Consider the following 23603-nt stretch of genomic DNA (forward strand, 5'->3'; position numbering starts at 1 on the left):
ATACACGTGCCATGGTTGTTTGCTGCACCTATTGATCTGTCCTGTTAATTCGGTCCCCATGCCTCCCACCCCTCAACAGGCCCTGGTGTGTGTTGTTCCCCAACCTGTGTCCACATGTTCTCATGGTTCAAGACCCACTTATGAGTGAGAACATGCAGTGTTTGGTTTTCTGTTCCTGTGTTAGTTTGTTGAGGATAGTGGCTTTCAGCTTCATCCATGTCCCTGCAAAGGACGTGATCTAATTCCTTTCTAATGGCTGCATAGTGTCCCATAATGTATATGTACCACATTTTCTTTATCCAGTGTATCATTGATGAGCATTTGGGTTGGTTCCATGTCTTTGCTATTGTAAATAGTGCTGCAATAAACATACATGTGCATGTGTGAATGTGTCTTTATAGTAGCATGATTTATATTCTTTTGGGTATATACCCAGTAATGGGATTGCTGGGTCAATGGTATTTCTGGTTCTAGATCCTTGAGGAATCGCCATACTGTCTTCCACAATGGTTGAATTCATTTACCTTCCCACCAACGGTGTAAGAGTGTTCCTATTTCTCCATAGCCTCACCAGTATCTTTTTTTTCTTGGCTTTTTAATAATTGCCATTGTGACTGGCATGAGATGGTATGTCATCGTGGTTTTGATTTGCATTTCTCTAATACTCAATGATGTTGAGCTTTTTTCATGTTTTTTGGCCACGTAAATGTTTTCTTTTGAGAAGTGTCTGTTCATATCCTTTGCCCACTTTTTGATGTTTTTTTTTTTCTTGTAAATTTAAGTTCCTTGTAAATTCTGGATATTAGACCTTTGTCAGATGGGAAGATTGCAAAACTTTTCTTCTATTCTGTAGGTTGCCTGTTCACTCTGATGATAGTTTCTTCTTCTGTACAGAAGCTCTTTAGTTTTATTATATTTAGTTAAATGTTTACTTAATTAGCTCCCATTTGTCAATTTTGGCTTTTGTTGCAATTGCTTTTGGTGTTTTCGTCATGAAGTCTTTGCCCATGCCTTGGCCATTTTAGATGACATAAACATCTTCTCCCAGCCGCATGTGTTTCTTCACTTTAACTAACTTACATTGAATAGAAATCAATTGTTAATCATATGACTTTTAACTTTGGTATCTTATAAAAAATTACTTTCCTAGCCTTTGGTAAATACTACCCCACCATTTTTACAATTAGCTTATCATGTGTAACTTTAAGAAGCTTTCATTAATGTGTCACTTCATATTGTGAATTTGAATAAAATATAAATAAAAAGGGACTCGCCTATGCTCAGCAGTAATGTGACCATTTTATGCAATTGAATTTTTGAATATCATTTATAGAGTCATGGTAGAGTTTACTTTATTTTCTAAATGTTCCTATCCTTGTTTATAAATTATTTACAGTTTGTTTAATAATATTTATGATTTATTTATTATTAATATGATCAGTAAGATTTGGGTTTTATCCTGTACATGTTCTGTTTTGTTTTGTTAACTGATATCTTTGCTTATTAACTTAGACATGGTATCTGTTGGGCTCTACCTTTCTCAAAACTGAGGGTCCTCTGCCTTCTGCACATTAATTTCTTTGTTAATGAATAAAAGAGGGACATATCCAAAAAACTTTTCTTTGTTGCAGGGGAGTAACTTTCTGATGGAAGTATGAGCTAAAAATAAACTTTCCCCACAGGGGACAGGAATAGAGGTGCCATTTCTTGGCATGAAAGTGCCTTCAGAACACCCCTCTTCTCCCACTTCATGAATATAGCATTTTAGGATTCGGTGAGAGACTCAGTTATTTTTTAAAGTACTTGCATTCTTAGTTATGCACTGATCAATCCTTCAAAATGGCTATGCATCCAGAATCAAGTAGAATGTTCTATAAAAAAGCTGAAGCCATAATAATGGACAGAGGTGAATTAACATCTTTTATTTTACATTTTGGGATTCATTATTTTGCTTTTACAAGAAGAACAAAAATTATAAGTATTCATGGCCTTTCCTCCTACCCACCTCACCTTCTACAGAATGTTATATCTCTGCCTGCTCAGCCCCTGGGCTTTCGCTGTCTGCATTGTTGGTAATGGGAGGGGAAATAGAACTGGAAGAGCAAGGAAATCAATAGTCACATCATGAATGCAGAGTTGTAAAAAGAGTAAAGAAGAGAATAATGGGAAAGCAAAAAAAAAAAGGGAAGTAAGCAAACTCAAACAGGATTATATGTGATCTGAAACTGAGAATACTTAGAAAATAAGAGCTTTTGATGGCAACTGAAGGCTTATAAAATGTTGAGAGAAGACTTGTGGAAAGGGGCTTGGAGAGAGAGCTGGTAGAAAAACATTAAAATTTTTCTGTGTCTTAGGAGATTTGCTTCTTTAATGCTTTACAGAGTCTTAAATACTTAAACTGCCTTTCAATTTTCTAAGCAAGTCTGATGATTATTTAATTATAACTGTGCTCAGACTTAGCTGAAGATAGCTCAAATTTCTGTGGGTTCATTTGATTCATTTCGTCCTTAGAATAAAAAAAAATTTTAAGTAAATATGCCATTATGTTATATTCTCTTAACTAAGAAGTGCATGTGTGTGTGTGTGAGAGAGAGATTTTAAAATATTTTACTGATAATTTTTCTGCTGATTATATGAAATTTTGTGTTACATTGCTTAAGCACATGCTCAAGCACAAAACACAGAAAAGAACATTTTACAAAATACTGGCTCAAGAAGATTACCATTGGAGCTCTGTAGTCCTACAACCTAGATAGCTAAACACTTTCCATATAGTGAATATATAGTAGCTATTTAAATTGATGTAAGTGAAGACAAATCTAGACACATAAATGTATATGGAGATAGTAATAATTGTTATTAATCTATTGGCACAATTAGTAAAATCATTCTGCTTTACAAGACTTATACTTTCTTTTTTTTTTTTTCATTGAGACGGAGTCTGGCTCTGTCGCCCAGGCTGGAGTGCAGTGGCGCAATCTCGGCTCACTGCAAGCTCTGCCTCCTGGGTTCACGCCATTCGCCTTCCTCAGCCTCCCTAGTAGCTGGAACTACAGGCGCCCGCCACCACGCCCGGCTAATTTTTTTGTATTTTTGGTGGAGATGGGGTTTCATCGCATTAGTCAGGATGGTCTCGATCTCCTAACCTCGTGATCCGCCCATCTCAACCTTCCAAAGTGTTGCGATTACAGGCGTGAGCCACCGCGCCCAGTTGACTTGTACGTTCAAAACTAGTGATTTCACAAAGAGTTTCCTAGGTTTCTGGCGTCTCAAACACCGTTTCATGGGGTACATGAAGTCATACTATTTAATAGCAATGCTAAAATGTTATTTACCTTTTTGCTTTTAGTTCTTCCATGAGTGTACACTGGAGTTTTCCAGCAGCTATATCCCATGTAATATTGCAACAGATTAAATGCAGAAACATAGATGAATAACCATCTTCCTTCTATTAAGGCTGATATTTTTAAAGTTCTGACAACTATAAAACGATGTGACTCTTTTCACCATTTTTGTTTTAAAAATATAGTCTTTTTTATTAAACTGTTATTTATGCTAGCATTAAATGGTTCATTTTATTGCTATTTTAAATAAATTAATATATAACTATATATTTAACTTATTTCAATTTTAATTTCTTACATAGTAAATATTAATAAATGTATTCATCAGCAATAGAAACTTTTTAGGGACTTTAATATATTTTCAGAGTGCAAAGTGGCTCTGAGACCATAAAATTTGAGAATTTCAGTCCTAAATACTTTTAAATAAATATATTTATCAGGATACAGAGGTCACTGTTTTTTTTGGGGTTCCATATGTATCTTTGTTAAGGACTTAAAGAATGGAAAAGATAAAGGAGGAAGAATAAATGAAAGAAAGAGGACAAAGAACACATTGCAAACAGAATTGAAGGGACATGTTAGTTCTCTGTATCTCACTTGGCATGTCTTATAGACAAAAATGTCTCTTCTTTAGGAATAAATAAATCACAGCAAAGGATTGGAGGTCTGCAACTATCTCAAAACCACATTCATGGGCAACCAAAATGAAGCATAAAAAGAAAAATACTTGGACTTTCAAGTTTAAAAAAGTAATAATTAATACTAAATTTTTTACATTCCACTTTAGCAATTATAAGGGCACAACATTTTTATTTCATGACAGTTATAAGATCTTTATTAATAAAGTAAGTACGTAAAAATAATTAAAAACCTTTGAAAAATCACTAAATGATTTAAATGTATGTGACATAGAGACACTGTGCCAATGTCGCAGTAAGCCTGTCTTTCAAAAAGAAAAATAAATGTTTATTGCAAAACATCTAAGTTGTCCCAGTGTATATACATAAGTCATGGAAAATACTAATAAGCTCATTATTGCACCAATCTGATACCAAATCAGTAAGTCAATTTAGTGCTTATAATGTAGTGTTACATTGATTTAATGATGCTATTAGTGATATTTGCAGTGATTGGACTGGCATAAACAATTAGTATTTAGGATACTCTTTCTCCATAGAAAAAACACCTAATTCCACTAATTGCCTCTAGTTCTGCTTCTATTAACTGCACACTTTGTACATGCTAATAATCTTATTATCAGCTGCTGCTGAGTTAATTAAAATTCATGTCTACAAGCATAAACCAAAATGTATGTATTCTGATCACCTTTTATACGTTAAATAAAAACGTTGGAAGACCAAATTTAAACATTAATTTCCAGAAAGTGAAAATATATTTTTAAAATGCATATGGCAAATTAACTTATAATGAGCTCAAAAGAGGTTGCAAAAATAATTTCACATTATGATGATATGATAACAGTTCAGAATCATTTAAGAATGACATGTTCTTAAAGCAAAAAACCACATGCCAGTCCATTATTTTATATGGAAAACAAAATGTTTTCAGAAAAGCATTTTTCATTATTTGAGTAAAGAACTATATCTCATTATTAATTTGCCTTTTTTTCTCTCTCTGAAAACACCTAGGCTATATTTTAATTTGTTTTGGTGGTCTCATAGTCAGTCTGAAATACATTTTCTTTTTTTCTTTATATTTTGCTATTTCAGAGTTTAGCAAATAATTTCTGAGTAAATTGTATAGGTTCAGTCCTGAATGAAGAACTCTTATTTTTATTTGTTAGAGAAATGTTATATATAATATCCTGTTCATATCTAGAAAAATTGACTTGAGTTTTAAAATTTTATTATTTATAACTCTAATCATTAGTGACAATGAACATATACTGGAGAGCATTTTATAATTAAGAATGTGACAATATATTTTAGCTACATTCACTTATTAATAATGAAATTAGGTAATAATAAGATATGATTAATCTTAACTGGATTTTATTCAAGAAAAATCATTCTATTTGGGTCAAATATGAAATGAAAATAAGTGTCCCTGTGTCTTAGATGTATTCCTTAAATATTCAAGCCGCCTAGATTCTCTGAATTGGGAATTGACAAGTGTTATTATAACATCGTGTTCATTGGGTGGTAACAGCTCTGTGTTGTCATGTGGTTTTTGCTTTAAGAACATATCATTCTTAAAATATATGAATACAGTGTCATATATATGTGTACACAAAATTTATATATATACTTCATATATGGATTAGTTGCTAGAAACTGAATTCCCTTCCAACAACAGAAAAAGGTGATAAGATGAATGATGGGTTATGATTTATTTTATCTCCAGTGGGGAAAAAAACCTCTTCAAAACTATAGTATTGTTGATTTCTAGTTTAACTCAGAAAAAAAAAAGTTGCTTCAGGTAGAACATTTTTTCACTCTTTCTTTTTCTATATTATTATTAAAACAAATATATCCAAATGTTGATGCCCTTTTTGTTTTATTCATAGCTTTTGAGGCATGTTTCATAGCTGTAATATAGCTGTGTATATTCCCAAACTCCTCACTGCTAAGTGAAAAATCAGTTTTCCTTTCTTGCCTTTTTTAACTTATTTAAATAGGACACATTCATGCATGCCTTCCTTCTTGAAATTCTTTCCTGCCCTGGCTTCCTTGACAACCTTTTATGTGGTTCTCCTCCTACCTACGTGATATTGCCTTCTCAGTGTCCATTATGGGCTCTTACTCTAAAATGAAGCCTTCTCCAAGTTTCCATTTTTGGCCCTAACCTCTTGCTTTGCCGTCATTCTGAAAAGGCAAATCTTATTTCTTCCTTATGTCAGCTACCAACTCTACCGAACTACTTTCAAAACAGCATCTCTGACCTTTAATTACAGGTATTCATTATATAGTACAGCTTCGTAAGTATTGCACAATTGAATCTATGTCACTATCTCCCAAACGGGACTCATTTTCTATCCTTTAAATATGTGTCTCCGTCTCAGCTAAACCCACCATGTTCGAGAAAGTGGAATTACCTTTTTGTTCCACTCAGCACAATGGACTGTGTTGGACATCTTATTTACTGGTCTACATACACCAATGAAAGCTCAGCTCTGTGAGGTTACAGTCTATTTCTTATCTATTTTGTTCACCATGTTCATGTAGTTCTACTTTCTCAGAAGATGCAGAGTGACCCTTCTTTGTCACCCTTTCCCAAAATCAATTAGTCCCCGACTCCTTCTTATTCCTTATCCTAAAAGCCATCCCTGGCCCAGCCACATTTTTTAGTTGATTCTTTTTATCATCCATGACTTCAAATAGTATAATAGCTCCCAAGCGCTTTTTCTGCTTCAGTCCTATTTATATATTTACCTTCTCTTGATTAAACTTTGCAATGATTCCAATTATTTAAGATGCCGTAAAAATCCCTTTTTTATGCAGCTGCTACTTATTCCAATGTCATCTTCCACTCTGCACTTTCCAGGAGCTACAGCATCTACCCACACAGACTAATTTTAAATTTACTAAACACATGAACCTGAGGCAACACACTATGCTCCTATCATATGGGATGTATATAGATATTGACATAAATAGAGTTATAGACATCAATATAGGTATAGATACTGGCAAAATCAAAAAGATGTAGATGTACAGATATAGATAGATGCAGATACGGGTATTTTTAATCACCTCCAGCCAATTCTTCTTCAATTGCATGATCTCCATGAAGCACTCCTCCCCTCTATGCATGTTGAGGAGCACGGCGTTCACCGTGTGTTCCTACACTAGCCTGAGGGTATCTCTGTTAAACGATATTGAACATTGCATTTACATGTCTGGACTATAAACTCCTTGAAAGTAAAGATGGTGTATCTTTGCATGTGACACAGTTGTCATGGAATCAGTCATTTAAAAAGTTTGTTAAAAGAAGGTGTGGAATTTAAAAATAACAATCTGTATTAATTACCAAATCAATCTATCATGTAAAAAATTAAAATATGCCTATCCGAGTAACAGTGGCATAGAGAACCTCGGGTTAGAATCTTGTCAATAAAAATTCATTTCAGAACTCTTTCCTAAAATATATAGTTATTCAATAATACTTATCATGAGAAAAAAAATCCTCATATAGGAAATAGAAGGAACAAATATTTACTCATGTAAAGTATAATTTAAGCAGCAATTGGAATACCCTCCTCTTTTTGCTCTTTTTAAACTGTTAATTAATAAGAAAATTTTATATTAAGAAGGCTTTTAGTTAAAATTCAAATTGCTTTGAGAGACGTAACAATAAACTATTTTTTATTTTGTTTGAGCTTTTATATAAGAGTGTAGATACTTATTTGGAAATTTTATTTTATAGGAAATAATCTTAACACTGATTTATAGTGAGGACATAATGTTAACTAAAATAAGCCACACACAGAAAGAAAAATACTGCATAATCTCATATGTGGCATCTAAAAAATAGTCATTACTGGGGCAGGGTGGGCAGTGCTGGAAATGGGAAGAAGCAGGTCAGAAAGTACAGACTTGCAGTTATGTAGGACGAATGCCTAATAAAGAATAATAAAAATAATAAATTGCACAGCATAATGATTGATAGGCTAATTTGCTTAACTATATAATTATACACACATACATATACACATATATACACATGAAAAAATCTATATCTCTCAAAGCATCATGTTATACATCTTAAATATATACAGTAAAATATCCTAACTCAAATTTAGGTACTTTGAGAAAGACATGCTTAATGTTCGTGGCTATTTCTACTAGATTCAGTTTTGCTGTCAGTAAGCAAAGCCGTACCTCCACTAAGAACCTGGGTCCGACTAAGATGTCAGAGAGAATACCTCCTAATTCTTTCAGGCTGCCATGTTAACATTTCTTTAATATTAATAATGATTCCTGTGCTTTCATTTATTCAATATGTGTGTGCATTATCTGCAGTTACGGGTTAGTGAAGTATGAAGCACAAACATGTTTTGCTCCATATCAGAATATGAAAGCCAACAATTTAGACTTTAAAAAGAAATGTATTTTCCATAGCCTCATACAGAACGTATTTTCATATTGTAGTAACTATTGCCGTTGAGAACAAATCAGGATAAGCTTTGTGTTATTACCAACTACCATTGACCCTTAAATAATGCAAGAGTTAGAGGCACCAACCCCCACACAAAAATCTGCATATAGCATTTGACTCCCCCACAGCTTAACTATTAATACCCTACTCTTGACTTACCAAGAACATAAACAGTTGATTATCATATATTTTGTATGGCATATGTATTATATATGGCATTCTTACAATGAAATAAACTAGAGAAAAAATGTTAAGAAAACCAAAAGGAAAATAAAACATAGTTGTTATTTATTAAGTGGAAGAGGATCATCTCATAAAGACTCATCCCCAGCCAGGCGCGGTGGCTCACACCTGTAATCCCAGCACTTTGGGAGGCTGGAACGGGCAGATCAATTGAGGTCAGGAGTTCGAGACTAGCCTGGCCAATATGTTGAAACCCCTTCTCTACTAAAATACAAAAAGCCAGGCTTGGTTTGCAGGCTCCTGTAGTCCCAGTTACTAGGGATGCAGAGGCAGGAGAATCGCTTGAACCTGGGAGGTGGAGATTGCAGTGAGCCGAGATCCCGTCACTGCATTCCAGCCTGGGCAGCAACAAAGTGAGGTTCCCACTCAGAAAAAAAAAAAAAGGCTTTGTCTTCCTGTTGAGTAGGCTGAAGAGGAGGAAGGGGAGGAGGAGGGGTGTCTCAGGGGTGGCAAATGTGGAAGAAAACCTGTGTATAAATAGAACTGTGCAGTTCAAACCCGTGTTGGTCAAGGATCAACTGTACTCTAAGAAAGTAGAAGTTGTAACTCTCATTCAGGCCATACTGAACTAGAAATACCATTTGACCCAGCAATCCCGTTACTGGGTATATACCCAAAGGATTATAAATCATGCTGCTATAAAGACACATGCACACACATGTTTATTGTGGCACTATTCACAATAGCAAAGACTTAGAACCAACCTAAATGTCCAACGATGATAGACTGGTTTAAGAAAATGTGGCACATGTACACCATGGAATACTATGCAGCCATAAAAAAGGATGAGTTCATGTCCTTTGTAGGGACATGGATGAAGCCAGAAACCATCATTCTCAGCAAACTATCGCAAAGACAAAAAAACAAACACCGCATGTTCTCACTCATAGGTGGGAATTGAACAATGAGAACACTTGGACCCGGGAAGGGGAATATCACACACCGGGGCCTGTTTTGGGGTGGGGGGAGCGGGGAGGGATAGCGTTAGGAGATATACCTAATGTTAAATGACGAGTTAATGGGTGCAGCACACCAACATGGCACATGTATACATATGTAACTAACCTGCACGTTGTGCACACATACCCTAAAACTTAAAGTATAATTAAAAAAAAAAAAAGAAAAGAAAGAAAAGGAAAAGGTTGGGGGAAAGGTCTGCAATTCTATTTTGGATGTTGAGGAGAAGATGAGCGGGACAGCTGCAGCTTGCTCACTTTAGAGGGCTGGCACAGTTGTGCCCTGCTTTGCCAAGAAGAACACGCACAAGGGATAGCTAACAGGCAAAGTAGACCTGGAATAAGGGATGAGGGCTTGGAGTGGAAATGGCCTATAAAGTCTCAGTCTTCCCAGTGAGTGGTCCATGAGTCCGTAAGTCAGGTAGTTTTGCCCTTATTTTATTTTTTATTTTGTAAAAATTTATTTGTATAGACTTAGAAGTGCAGTGCGGTTTTGTTACATGCATATATTGCCCTGTGCTGAAATCTGTGCTTTTACTATAACTATCACCCAACTTAAAAAAAAAAAATACTATCTGGCTAGAAAACTGATTTTTCCATTATTCTTGTTATATCCAAAAGCTCTGGTTTTAGCGACTATTCTATTACTGTTTTTAAATGTCTCTTGGTCAAATATACAGTTTTCATTAATACAAATACTTTGTTACACATTAATTGTGCAGATTTCCACCGGAAAATGACCATACTTTGTATCCTTCCGGCCTTGTCACTGTTGTTGGCATTACTCTAAGGCTTGCCGTGAATACAGAACACCACTGCTGTCATTTTTCAGTAAGCATTGCCATGTTTTTCTTGTCTCATATTGGCTTCCAGTGGGTTCTGATATGATTTCTTCTGCTCTGGATTCTTCTCAGTATCTTGCTACCTCATTAGCAAGCATCATTTAACAGAAACACCTGAGCCGACATGATGCCACCTTGCTCAGCCTTTTGCCTTTCTTTGGGACTGTCCAACCTAGCTTCCTTTCTCTTTACTACAAGAAGACTGTCAGCCCTTTGTGAGCTGATAATTAATAATCAATTAAGGTTTGATAATAAAATTGCACTATATTGTACTTTGGCACCTGAAGTAATTTATTTTCATAACACCAGGAGCGGCTCGTCACCAATTATAATGAAAGTAGGTTCACAGTCTATGATTTTTTTCTTTCATATAAAATTTGTGTAACAGGAAATAATAAGAGGTGTATAAAAGAAGTGTCATGTAGCTATAATACATTGATTAATATTTGTTGTCACATTAAGTGGGCTTGGGATCCTTACAAGAAAGGTGCTATTTAAGCATAAAGTATTGGTGTTGTGTCTGTACTCGCATAGCTTATAAATTATATCTTGAGAGTTCACAGACACAAAGCAAGTTTTTACCATTGTCAGCAAGCAAAGCCAATGTAGCTGTTGGAGAGGGAGCCTCCTGCGTCATCAAAACAATTTCCAGCTGAGCCCTGATCCCCTTATCACTACCATAAGTGATGGTCGATGGTAGTTCAGGTATAAAGAACACAGTTCCAATTCCAGGTGCCAGGCTGAACCTGATATGGTAACAGGGAAAAGATCTTCTAACTCATAAACACAGAAAACTAGATATAAATAAGGATTATGGCAAATAACTCGGATATAACAAAACACAGTCTCTTTTGAAAAAAAACCCAAAAAACAAAAAACAGCATGTGTGAAAACAATGTATTTTCCTCCAAAACTGCAGGTTGTTATATGCCAATTAGCAAGTTGAATAAGATATTCGGGTAAAACACTAGAATGTGAGATTATACATTTGTATACAAAAATTTTTGCCAAAATCTCATATGTAAATTTATTCATCTCTGTGCAGTTCTTAAAGTAGTAGGTTCCTAATAAATGTCAATTGAATGAACCATATTTCCTGGTGAGTATATGCAAATGCCACAAACTGTCAATTAAATTTAATCTGGTATTTTACCTTGCATTGCACTTGTGCTAAAACTATTCCCCATTAATTGGATTCTTTATATGTGAGGTATGTTAATCTGATATGATACAAACAACTTGTTTTGTGGTGTTCTAATTCTTTTATTCAAATTAAAATGGGGATTTGTTTAGTGAACAAGTTAAGAACACTATGGTGGAGGCACTTTACTTAGATTTGTGTTTCATTAGCTCATTAATACAGAATTAAACATTTCATCTCAAGCATGCTTACATGCCTAGTGTATACTTAGCCCTCAACAAATGTTAATAGCTCCTGTTTTGCCACTGAGTGTAAGGGTACCTTCGAAACATTCTGACATTTTGCAGTTTGCCAATGTATTTATTAGATACTTCATGTCATATAATCTATACAACTTGTCTTATAGCTTCAACTGCTAATTTGGAGTTCCTCTCAGTTCCGTAAAAAATCAGAACATCCTTAGGTCAGAACTTAAATGGCATTGCTAATTAGAGCATGAGTGCCATCTAGTGGTAGACATGGCTAACTACAGGCTTATTGGTGAACAAAAAAAAAATAGGTGGTGAAAATGTTCTGCTTCTTCATTATAATGCAGTCTCTTGGAGTTAGTCTCAGACAAACAAATGAGACATCCTACATATACGCTACTCAGCCAATAAAAATTCAAACACAAAGTATATCAGATTGAGGGGTGGAAGAATTTAGTTCCTGGTCCACAGGAGGCATACAGTCTAGTTCTACACATAAAGATCTACACAAAATGTTTTAAGCTGGATTCTAAGTACATTTTGGAAATATTGTAGATGAGACCAGGAATGGCTAATATATAAAGGTGAGAATCATATTTGATGGCAATATTTTTGAAGGATGATTATTTTGATGGAGGGCCAAATATCAAAGACAGGTCAAGTTAATGTACCTGACAGACTTGGGAGACAGGGAAGAGATGGGAAATGATCAAGATGCAACACACATATGGCCATTCTTTAAAACCATAAAGAACAAACTAGACTAATTCTAAGAAACCATTAGATATTTTTATCCCATACTGAGAAGAATGGTATGTAAACAGTGACAATACAGAGAAATACCTGGTCATGAGCAAATGAATCTTTGGTTTTGTTTCTTTATGGAAACAACTTTATATCCAAAGGTCTTGGTGAGAGAATGCTACATAAAAGAGAAATTAGACATCTGTAAAGGTAAGTGAATTAAAACTGATAGAGATCCTGAGACTTAAAATATATCCAAGAAAAAAAAAATAGAAATGCATATCTAAAGGAGTCTACTGGATGAAAACTAAGTAAACTTTACCTTTAAATTAGTAAGATTTCAACTTTTACTTCTATTTTCTAAAATCTTAATTAACTGCAAATGTTTATGGTTTGCATAAATAGTTGGACCAAAATGTCACAAAGGGTGAGCCTAAATTCCACCTACAGGAGATTAGATATTTGCAGCTTCTGTAAGTAAGAGTTGATACTGTGACCACCAAAAGCTTGACCACCACAGTTGAATTAGAGCTCCTCTCTCATACTTCTTAATGGTTTTGGTTGCCGATGTTATCAAGACATCCACAAAGTAGACTATGTTCTTTAGTGTTGTTTACTGAAGCAGCTGTTAAATTAATTAAGTTGGTATATTTTCCAAGTCTGATTAAGATATGTTTACTTCTGCTTTCACAAAACAGCTGTGATATGAGTACTAAGACACATCTTCTAAGAAACTCAAAATATAATTAAAATCATATTTTGTCCAGTTCAAGTAAAAGTTTACTTTTGCTTCTTCATGTGTTACTTTGCACTTTTAGGGAATACTGGCATATATTGAAAATGCAAGATTTTGATTCCTTTAATTTTTATCTTAGTACTTACCCATTCACCATTATTGGTAACACATTAACATAGAGGATTAAAACATCAAAACAGAAAATGCAAATGCTAAAAGAAGCTGCAGTAGGCAAGGCAGATGATCCAAGAAAGGTGACTGATCTAGACGTGAATTCACCATTGGTCTGCTTCCCTACAGTTATGCTATGATTTGATGGAACATAATAATAGTTATGATATGTTAACTAGAACCTAGAACTTATCTGAGTCAAATGAAGGGAAAGAGAAAGGAGGGCATGATTTCAATAAAAATCTGTAACACAAATAAGACAAAAGCTCAGAGGCACCTCAACTGCTACAGATGTGCTGCATCTGCTTCCTTGCCCATTGGGGACGATGAGATAAAGAGATTAAGACATTTACACAAAGATGGCTAGACAACAAGATCAGATCAGCAACATGACAGCCAGGTTGAGGTGTCATAACCATAGCATAGAGAAAGTGACCTACTTAACCACTTACCCCACTTACAAACAATGTTTTAATTAACTTAATGTACAAATGATATTTTATCAGGGTACAGGATGAGCTGGTTAATTCAAAAATGTCATTAGCATCAAACAGAGAAAACCAGTGATCTTTTAATAATGCCATTTTATTAAGTAAACAGCATTGGAATTTAATAATGGGGCATACATACTTTTATATCTTTTAAAGACAAATCTTACATCAAAACAACTATAACTTAAAATCCCATTCTCACATGTCAATAGTAGAAAATCTTGGTCATGATATGTGAAAAGATTTGATGTTTACTTGGAAAACACAAGGTAGTTTGTTTCTTTTTAGTGGAACTCTAACAAGGAGTTTTTTTGTTTGTTTCTTATTTTAAGCACTGTTGTTTCTCTAATTCCAGACATTGACCTGCTTAAACCTGAACACTGTGGATATAAAAGGATACAGAAGTGTCCCTGATCTATAGAGCCCTTACTCTCCAAGCAGAAAATTGTAAAAATATACAGTACATAAGTTAACTCCATAACAGCAAAATTCTAAAGAAAGATGAGTCAGATAGACTAACAGTTTGTCTGTTACATATATAGATATTAATGGGGAATATATAATTGTATATTATTACAAATTAGAACATTAAAAGTCATAAAAGACATGAGAATAAATATAGTCACTCTTTCTGGGTCCTGAATGAAGTGTAGCCAGGTAACCTAGTCACCCCCAAGTAATGACTGAAGTCAACATTTTAAATTTGAACTGACAGAAATAGACCTTACTATTTTTAATTAAACAGATTCAACGTTTCCTTTCTCTCCCTCTAAAGTATCAGATAACTTCACAAGGAAAAGTGCTATTACATTATCTACTTGTTTCAAAAATATATTCACACCGTATTCTTGTGATAATATTGCTCTCTTTATAAAAAGTAAAAACATTAAAAGCTTTTATTTAGTTCTTGCTTAAGAAAGGAGAAATATTTAGTCCATTTACATCATGTAAAAGGTAAATTTTCTTGTTCATGTTAATGGTAGGAGGGCACCATGAATCATGTGACCGATAGCATTTCCTTCTTTACATTGGCTGCTAACAACGTTAATGGCAGACCTAGCACCATTTGTAACAAAAACATCAATGCAGTTTTCTCTATAAACCTCATTTCTGGCTTCATCTTATCTCTCCTCCTATCACTTTACCGTTTGTCTTGATCTCACTGACCTACATTTTTTATTCATTTTTTTAAACTGAATAGATTTTTATAAGCCGACTTACATCCTTTCTAGAATAATGACTCAAAATGCCCAAATTATCGGATCATGGGTAATATAGAATGGTGTTCTAAGAAGGGAAGAGAACTTTCAGAAAGCTTTCAACACTCCCGATCCCTCTTTCAGGCTGCATGTGCTCAATTATACACTTTTAAAGGCAAAAACCTCATCGAACAATAAAAAGAATGCGTTAGAGCTCCTACACTTTGAATTTATTTTGTGATGTATTTAATGTGGTTATAAAAGTCCTGGTAGTTCTCTCTGTGAACCGACAGCCTGACAGAGGAGAAGAGCCAGTGGGGCAGAGAAAAAGCCACAGAAGGGGAATCTCCACAACGATCCCTCAGTTAACACATAAAGAAGATAACCTAGTTACTGGAAAGCAGGAACACGAAAATAAAAAGTATGGAAGAGTGGAGAAGTATTAAATGCACACAAATTTGTCTTTGCTACAGAACAAGCAATCAGCCTAGATCCTGAGGATAGCGATTAAAAGCAGAGACTGGGTGTTTGTACATCATTGGATGAATGAGAAGCAGCCAAGAAACAGGAAAAGACTAATTTTAATTACCAGAAAAACTGCAAGAGAAAGAACACAGGGCTAGTGGTAGACGGCTTCCAGCTACAGGCTGCATGGCACTGTACTCTCCTTGCCAATTAGACCCAGTCAGACCCCATCGGGGGATTCAGTGAGCAGAAGAATCAGCGTCAGTCCAGGGTCAGGCTGCTCTCAAACACACATGAAAAACGGACACCAGCGGACACGGGGTGCGACCCTAGACTCCCATGCAGTTTCTTATACAGACACAGAAATAGAAAGCAGTACGTGGGATTTCCTTTCCATTAAATACAGGTGCAAACCACATTCTCTATGGAAATATATTGCAAAGGAAATGTTATATAATTTATTTAACAAATACCCAATTACCATCAGCCCAATCGTGGGAATTGGAAAACGACTCAAAGACTGAGAGGAAAAAAAAAAAAAAAGTAGACAGGAGGACTGGCAGAACAATGGCACTAAAGCTGCCACACTGTGGATTTACTACCTGTGTTATTTTTCCAATTACAGCCATTGTAATATAAAAATTCCGAAAAAAAGGTTGCTGAGACCATTCCTTCGCTTTTTTTTAGAACTGAGTCAACACCCCAAATCAAAGAGAAATATAAACAGGCAGAGCCTGATAGTCCTTAGATGAAACGCGTAAGTGCAGAAACAAAAGAGAAGTGCTTCCCATTCAGGACTTAAGAAAATTCTGCAAAGTGAAAAAGTCCACTCTCAAACCGACCTAAGTGAACGCGTCAGTCTGTGCTGCTGCTGTCAGAGGTGTGAGCCGGGGACTACAGGAATCAGAGTGAAGACAGGAGCGGAGGAAGGGACTCTCGCCTGGATCTCCCGTGCCGTCTCCAGCCAGCACGTTTGCTTTGTAATCTATGAATGTTAAATACGGAGGGGTTGCAGAGCAGAAACGCTGGGGGAAGGGGGGCAGGTCCTCTGTACTTAGCAGGGAAGGAAAATGCCGGTTGACTAGTGAGACGAGTGGAGAAACACAGAGCACCCTCCTGGAGGCACACAGTTCGTTAAGCCCAGGGACATGCTCAATGAACCTTTGCAGCAGGAGGCAGTGAGGCGCTGGACGCGGGCGCCGGTGACAGCGCGGGCGGGCGGGGAGGGGCGAGGGGCCGCCCCGGGAGGACACAGCCAGTCAGAGGCGCGGGGCGCAGGGCGCGCGGACGCATTGGAGGAAAACACGCGAGCCCCAAACACACCAGCCGCAGGAGGCGCCGCACCTACTTCCCAATATAACCAACTACGGCGTGGGGGAGCGGAACTGCGAGAAGGCGGCAGCCAAAGTGCCATTAAAGCTCGGGGCGGAGAGGATGCGTTACCTGGGTCCCCTCTGCTGCGAGAGGCAGGGCAAGCTGGAGGATTCCCTCTGAATGATTAAGAACTCCGCAATTCGCCTCTGCCACAGGCTGCAAAGGACCCGAGGAACCGCTCTCTCTGAACTGTGCTGATGGGCAGGAGGATGGGAGACAGGAATTGAGAGTCACAGAGGAAGGACAGTGGAGTCTGGCATCTTATTGGTAAGTGGCTGACATTCCTTTGCCAGTGACTGCGTTCTGTGATTGTGCACTTCATCTCCCAGCCACTTAGGATTTTTGACACACTCTCTTCTGCAAAGCCATCCTTTCTTGCCATGTTGCCAGAATGTAAAAACTGTAAGATGAAGCTTTTTTAAATAAAGGAAACAAAACACGATTTCCTGCTGGGATTTTATGGCAAAAAGTTGAAACAAGAGTAAATATAACCTATTTGTATATCTCCTAATGCCACCCAAAATAAGAGTAAGCAATTCCTACACGCAAATTGCAAATTGTAAGGCAATAAATGCCAGGATAAAGTGAGGATGTTTCTACAAAAGAAACTAAATGTTTGGAAAATAGGATGCTGTTCTCAGGTACTGAATGTATGCCTTATGTTTGAGCAATGAGTTTCTGAGACTAAATAATTGGGCATCTGGCATTGCAATAACTTGTTAAAATTCAGTAGGGATGCTCTGTAAGTGGAGTTCTACAAAGTTCGTGAGACTGAGAAAAACTGTATCTTGGATTATGCTGAGCTTTTTTCTAAAGGTTGTATAGGATTGTGATAGATTAAAAAATTATGTTCAGACATCCTTACCATGTTTTGTAGGGAGATATACGGAAGAGAATATCAATTTGCACATACACAAACCTGAGAATTACTCTGATGACCTGAACAATAAGTTGTTTCAACTACATTTATTTGCGAAAGAACCAGAATCCACTAAATATTTTAGAATTATATTACTTTTACATCTTAGAACCGTTCTCCCAAGAAAAATACAATTTCATGTGGTAATTTAAATGCAGGTGAGAAGCAAAAAACTTTTAAACTGTTGTATGTTCAATGCCTTACCTACATTTCATTCATTTGTTTCTTAATTTAAAAGAGAAAATCATTTAGAGGGTCAATACTTCTACTTTGATTCTCAATTTCGACTGTGGAAATAAGGATGAAAGAAGTAGATGTTCATTAGAATACTAGCATTTAAAATTATAGACAAATAGTCAAATTTAAAAATTAATGCAGATATCATCGATTACTGTTGAATTGCAACAGAACTACAGAAGTACTTATGACCATCACAGGGAGCTTAAAGGAGTTCATTATGATTAATATTGTGACTCTCAGTATTTTAAAAAATAATGATTAGGTCATTAACTGTTTTTGAAAATGCCTGTAGTCAATTTTGAGCAATTCTCATGGTTGCTTGCATATTCTCCTATTTCATGCTCAAATTATTCTAAGTGGGGACTAGTATGCTGAGTCTTAAACTTAACAGGCATAAGTTTACTCTGACTCTAATCGAAAAGAGGTATGAGTAAGAATATGTCATATAAAACTAATGATAACAAATTAAAGATATTACATAAAAAGATCATCTAAGTCCATTAAAGGGAAAAAGGCAAAAAAAAATCAGAGTTAAAGTTATAAAAAGGGAAATGCAATATAAAGAATAGAATTTGACAAATAGCTGGAGTGTGAGGGAATGATATTAAAGCCTATCTGAAGTAGAAAGTCAGTGAAATGATTATTACAAGTGCCAGTGTTTTTGCTTAGGAATTGGTGTATCCTTTAAATTATTTAAAACTTCTGAAAATTGAGAAAGGAGGAGAAAAACTGCTAATTTTAATTTCTTTCTGATTCCATAGACAACTGAACAGAAAGTTAGATTCTTAAAAGTTAGATAAAAATATAATCCCATAGATTAACTAAATGCTGGACTTTGTCTATAAGTTGTGAGGCACATGCACACCAAGGTGCTTTTGGAAATACATCCAAAAAGCTACAGTTGTGGAATTTTTAAATGAATAGCTGAAATACCTGAATGTTTCTCAAGGTGAGCAGTTAGTACTTCAAGTATTAGGTGGTCTGAAACAATTCTTAGTCAGGGAGCCAACCTGAAATCAGATCATGAATCTATACATAGAATATGTTTATGTAAGATGAATCATTAAAATTAGTAGCATGTGAAAATTTACTTCAGTCTTATGTGTCCAATTAAGTAGCACTATCTGTTAGAAATGTACCAGGTTTGGCTGATATGTATTTCTTTAAATGTCTCTTTTACTTCACAGTTTAGAAAATCTTGACCACTTTCAGGGTAGAGGTAGGAGTGTGATTGTCTGTCACAGCTGACTTAGCAATACGGACCAGAGGGTGCCAGTAAAGGGCAAAGGGCCCACGTAGGCTGGCCAAAGCATTTTGGAGTTTGTCTTACTTCTAGACAAAATAAAGGCATAATTTGTGTAGATTAAAATAAAAATGATGAAAACTTCTCTAGATGGCTGTAATACTGTGAAGATGATTTGACTGTAGAGAGTTTGATTGGCTAAAACAAAGTTGTAGCAGAGTTCAGTGTCTCCTTCATCAGTCAAAAACTAATCCAGAATTTTATGAGGCTCAGATATTTACAATATTGTAATTTGCCCAATCCATTCTTTCTCACGTATCTTGATTACCTATTGTCTTTGAACTTTCTTTTAAAATACGGGTTTTTAAATTTTTACCAAGTCGTTGGAAATTTATTTCTCTTACTTTAAATAATAAACTCATACATTCATGTAGTTTGTTTTCTTGAAATTCTGACTCCAGGAGTTGATTTTATCTCTCTTTCTTCTTTCTGACAATCCAAGCATAAAGTAAGAGAGTAATGTGTTTCTCACAAGATGTTAAGAACCGTGTTGTAAGGCTGTGCTAACATGTTACATGAACTTCTTAACACTTTATAGCAGGAAAGAGACTGGTCGGAAGCTCAAAGCGGTAGAATCACTGCAGAGGTCTATTTTCTGAGCATTTGTGATCAATAACTCCACATTAGAGGCTGGTACATTTTAAAAAGTAATGAAGTATATAAAACTCCTAATGCTTAAGATTTAAGATTAAAAACTATTATGAACTATATTCCATCTCCCTACCCACTCGAGTAAGAAATCCTGTTTTATGATTTTTGGAGATTCAAATATGTATTGTTAGAAGGGTTCTAATAAACTGAATATTATTAGTTTATATTTTTTCCAGACACTTAAACAGTTTTTTAGTTAATTATTTTATTTAAATGGAATGACACAAAATATAGTGTTTTAATACAGTGGCTATAAAAGCAATTTTTAAAGGGAAACATGAATTTGCTTTTTAAGAAAACTGGTTTTACAATGGATTTCTTTCATCAAAATTATTTTGAAGTATTGAATTGAATCCCAAGAACTTGACACAACACTGTATAACTTCAGTTATGTTTTGCCTATTATAAATATTTGCATAAGCTAATTGTAGATAATTTTATATCTATTAATCCCCATAAATTAAAACACACATCTTTAGTTTTATATCCCAGAGTAGTGCATGTTATATTTTTGACATTATACCCTCCTCAAACATAAGCTCATAAGTGTTACAAAGCTATTCAAAGTATGGTAGTTTCTCTTTTCTCCAGTGCAGGGAACTGGGAACTTTCCAGAGAGGCCACAAAGTAATTCTGAAAAATAAATCAAGATTGTCTGTTTTATGGAAATAAAAAAAAGAATCTGTCATTTTTAATCTAATATAAAATAGTGTGAGATCTATCATTCATGAGAATCTTAAGAAATTACAGTCATATTCATTTCCCGTGTATTTCTTAAGCTAGAATTTCTTGTGATCACTGCCATTTTTAAACGTTTCAAAAAATGTTTCATTAGATACATTTTAAAACACGGGTGTAAAGTTGTTTTTTCTCTTTTTCTAAGTGGTTCTTAAAAACTCATAATGATCTAAATAACTTGTTGCCCAATGGCCACTTTTTATTTATTTATTTATTTTCACAAATGACCTTCTCATAACAGATCCGACAGGACTCACCTATTTCCTCTTATGCCAGTCATGTTTCCAAATATTTCTCACACTCAATTTGCATAGAGCGGAGATCTAGATAAAAAGCAAGAAGCCAATACATTTTATGAGTTTTCTATGAAAAATATTGTTATAGTTAGTATCTTTACTAGAAAATATGGAGCCAATTAAAGGTAAAGTGACTAAACTGAACAGAATCCAAATAAGCAATTGCATTTTAGGCAAGGAATATTTCATTTATCTGAATGATCAAAAATTCTCTTTCATAACCATTGACTGGAGAAGTATAATTATGTATTTAAACATTTTATGAAGGGAGTAGAGATGTTCTTCATACCATTCTTATAGCTGCTAACAACTCAGAAAGGAGAACATCTCATCTTCCATTACTATCCAGTAGTAAATGTAGCATATGTTTAGGAAGAGAAATGTTGCTGATTATATAGGTGATCAAAAATTGATTGAAATTCTCTTCCTTTTGTGAGTTATAATATTGGCAGAAGCATTCATCACGAGGCTAAAAATACTGAGATGCTCTCATCGAGAGATATTATAATGATAGTAATAAAGTATCTGGAGCTGCAACCAGGTCTATTAATGTATTTTTACAAATATTTCATTAGTTGTAGGAGTTTGTATTTATCACATAAATAGTAGAGAAATGGGATGTTGATTTTGTGAGAAATTTACTTTTAAGTATATAGTTTTATCTTTATTTTCTTAAATAATTAATGTTATACTTAGAAGTATTAAGGATTTTTTTCTGAAATAAAACGAAATATAAAGGCAATACTCAAGAATTTAGAACAACTATTTTAATTCACCTAGATTCTCCCATTTCAGTTACATGCAAGAACTTACTTTCAATTATGCAATATTTGTTGAGATACTATTGTTCTTGAGCCTTTAAGTGTACTAAACTAGACAAAATCCCTGATGATTAAAAGTAATGTTATTGGAAGTTACAGGTGAGTGACAACAGGAATTTTTAAAATAATTTTATTGTTTTCTAAAAATACATTTTTATTTAATTGGCAGTTTCATGATCATTAAATATGATAGGAATTCCTGGGCACTGGAACAGATTGACCCCAAATATATCTGAAAACATTGTGAAAAGTCTCATGTTTAATCTGTTAGGTATTGTATTTTGCCTTATTTTGTTATTTTAAAACCTTCTTCTTCATATTCTTTTCTAAAAGATAAAGACTGGCTTAATATTATCTCCCATATAGCAAAAATTATTAAAACAACTTGTTAGTGACCACTATTTCTTTTCTAATTTTGTATTTTCAATGATAAGAATTTCAAAAGTTATGGCATTGATAAGAGAATTGAAACTCTAAGCTTCATAATTCTATTTAATACTCTCTTCCTCCTTTTGTGATGCTGTTATTCTAATGTGTGAGCTGGTGAATGAGAGTTCATGCTAAAATAACCGTATCATTCAAATTCAACACAAATCTCATGATTTATTGATGATTAATTGTGGAACCCTTAGGAAAAAGTGACAGAATAAATACCATTTAATATTGGAAGGGGCCATGCGAGCTCATATTTTTACCTATTCATAATAAACAAAGTTTCTTCACTAATAAGCAAGGGTATAAAAAGGTGAAGTGATGTGTTCAACATTGCAAGTAATGCAAAAGATGGAATTAGAACTCACATCTCTTAAATTTGAAGATCAGAGCTTTTTATGGCTTATACTTAATTTTAGACTGTGGACATCTTGATTATTTTTGTATCTATTCAAATCAAATCCTTATATTAGAATATAAATATATGTAATTTCCTTGTTGCCACTGATTATACATAAAACATTGTCTTTTATGATTAGAAATTTAAGATCCAATTATATTAACTCAGTGGAAACTGCTATACCCGCATTCTCTTAACCAACAACTACAGAACTTAATTGCTAGATGTGAACTTTTTCACAATGAACTTGGTATGCACTCAACAGCTACATCAAATGACAGAAGGGTTTTTTTTTTTTGACAGTTTTAATTATGAAACTTGGGAATCTTTTAGAGTATTATAATGAAGTAGAAAAAAGGATTTAAGTGATTTTATTCCATGGCATATATGTAAGGGAACATCCATTTGCCCTATAATACTTCTTAATTTTTCCCAGACTGGCAGGTTTTCTTTTTTTCCTAGTAATAAATGTTTAATGGAAGCCCTAAATCAAACAGAAACTCAACAAGAAATGTAGATGAGAGTATATTTCTGTGTTTGACAAATTTTGGGTAAAATTTAATTCATGGGCTTTTTAAAGGTAGTAGCGATTTTAGAGCATTTGATAATAAAGCAGAGAATATATCTCTTGAAATATGCACTACTTTTCTGTGTTTTAAAATTCAAATGTCAACTTGTATATAAATTCTAGTTTTTCTGTTACAATATTAAAGGAGGTTAACAGACAACAA

General features: G+C 34.7%; 1 protein-coding gene across 1 annotated transcript in view; it reads left to right on the forward strand.

The window, feature by feature from the left end:
- The first annotated feature begins 14168 nt into the window (after positions 1 to 14168).
- CNTN5 (contactin 5) overlaps positions 14169 to 23603 on the forward strand; it is a 1328674-nt gene continuing 1319239 nt past the window's right edge. The window contains exon 1 of the mRNA XM_034933581.3: positions 14169 to 17339. The gene's annotated coding sequence lies outside the window, so the exon portion shown is untranslated. The remainder of the gene's footprint in view (positions 17340 to 23603) is intronic.

This window comes from Pan paniscus, chromosome 9, assembly GCF_029289425.2.
Source record: "Pan paniscus chromosome 9, NHGRI_mPanPan1-v2.0_pri, whole genome shotgun sequence".
NCBI lineage: Eukaryota > Metazoa > Chordata > Mammalia > Primates > Hominidae > Pan > Pan paniscus.